At 45.1% G+C, this 1,944-nt stretch overlaps 1 long non-coding RNA gene across 1 annotated transcript in view; it reads left to right on the forward strand.

The window, feature by feature from the left end:
- The first annotated feature begins 399 nt into the window (after positions 1-399).
- Positions 400-1,944, forward strand: part of LOC111722535 — a 5,753-nt gene continuing 4,208 nt past the window's right edge. Inside the window, exons 1-2 of the long non-coding RNA XR_002771317.1 lie at positions 400-501; positions 1,261-1,316. This is a non-coding gene — a long non-coding RNA (uncharacterized LOC111722535). The remainder of the gene's footprint in view (positions 502-1,260; positions 1,317-1,944) is intronic.

Here is a 1,944-nt window from a genome sequence, read left to right on the forward strand (position 1 = left end):
GGCGGCGCGTGCCGGCGGGGCGTCGGGAGCGCGCAGGCGCGGGCTGGCCCTGCGCGCATGCTCGTGCAGCCGGGGTGCGGGGGAGGGGCAGACATGCCAGCGGCCGGGTCTCCGCTCGGGCCGACCCCTGCCCTCTACTGGGCTCTCAGGTCCGTTAGCTGCCGGGGTAGTAGGGGAGGGAGCCTACCCGGTGAAGCGGCCTGGGCCTCTGGGGGGCGCTGAGAGACCAAGTCCCGGGGAGCGGGGCGTGGGTGAGGCCGGGCGGTTTGGCCGAGGGCCCGGGTCGGTGAGTCACAGGCGCTCTCCGGCCGCGCGCCCTTGGGAGGGGCAGCCCACCCGGACCTGGCCTCCGGCCGCGGTGCGCGGGGCCCCGGAACAGGGTGCGGGGATGTGGGCCGGAAGGGGAGATCGAGCGGCAGCGGTTCAAGGCCGAGCAAAGGGCTTGTCTTGATCCGTTAAGATTGAGGAGAGCTTAGTGACATCCGGCGTGGGACTTTCCAGGTGGCCTGCAGAAACTGGATAGGACAAAGATGAGGGAGGGGGGCGGCTGGGCAATCTCTTACACACCAGCTTTTACCATTCAAGTTTTGAATTTTGTCTTAAATTCAGCAGCATCAGCTGCTCAGCAATGTTGAGATAAAATAGTTATGCAGATCGCTGTAAAGTTCTCTCTCTCTAAAGTTAACTGTGCTTCCTCTTTTTCGTAAATAGATTCCGAAGTAGTCTAAAGTAAGACAAGGAGTCTATAGAAATGCAATAATCCCCCCCGGAAATTCTTTCTCAGGAATGTGTATTCATTAAATGGTCGTCCAGTATAAGTGCTATACTAGGGTTAAATTATGTGCTTATACGTACTTGTTGGGAAATGCAAGAGTTACACACGTCTATGGACAAGTTAGGTACTTGTAAAATTTTACTGACTTGTCATTAAGTTAAGCAACGTCAGATGCCACATTACCAGCGTCTGCGGTCCCAATGTATCTTTGTGGTTTTAAAATGGCACCTTTTGACCTGTAAAACTGTTGTTCTTCTTTACTTGTTCACTTTATCCATTTGAATACGAACAGAAAGTTTTTCCTTCTGAAAATATTCTGTGAAGTATGAGGTGACAACCTACCTACATCAGTTAGATTACATTGATCTATCTCAGTATACTCTCAAAGCAAAAATTATCTTTCCTTACAAACGGAGGTTATATTTTACCTTATTTGTAAATAAATTGTAGTGGTTAATTATATTTGTATTGTGTTTTTTTTCCAGTGAAAATTGTTCTCTGACCTGAATCAGGAATTTGCCTTGATGGTCCAAAGATTAAGGTATCAAATTCCTTTTCACTTGATGGTATTATCATTTAATCATTTTACATTGCAACTTCCACCGTGAATTTTCTGAATGGTTTGATTTGCATTAGTAAACTTATGGAAATTTTTTCTTTTCAGATTAAATTCTTTGGTATGTTTTGAGGAGAGTGGTTTAAAAGCTCAGTTCTATTGTCCTTGTTTGTCTCTTTCTTGATAACTATGGCCTTCAGAAAAATAAATGTTTAACTTTTCTAGGTTTTGTTCACTGAATTCAAGATGGAATTTAAGAAACTTCAGGAGGTGAGAGGAGTTGAGCTGTGGAAATTATGTTTTATTGAGTCTTCTAGGTCTAGACAGTTTACAAATTGGCTTCATAAGAACCCTATGATATTTTTATTTATTTATTTATTTATTTTTTGGAGACAGACTTTTGCTATGTCACCCTTGGTAGGGTTCCTTGGCGTCACAACTCACAGCAACCTCAAACTCTTGGGCTCAAGTGATTCTCTTGCCTCAGCCTCCCACGTAGCTGGGTCTATAGGCACCTGCCACAACGCCCAGCTATTTATTGATGTTTTTATTTTTTAAATCTTCATTATGTTTTTTAGTTATATACAAATTGTAAAGAATTTGATTAGTACAT

This window comes from Otolemur garnettii, unplaced genomic scaffold (genome assembly GCF_000181295.1).
Source record: "Otolemur garnettii isolate 467f Iridium unplaced genomic scaffold, OtoGar3 scaffold00275, whole genome shotgun sequence".
NCBI lineage: Eukaryota > Metazoa > Chordata > Mammalia > Primates > Galagidae > Otolemur > Otolemur garnettii.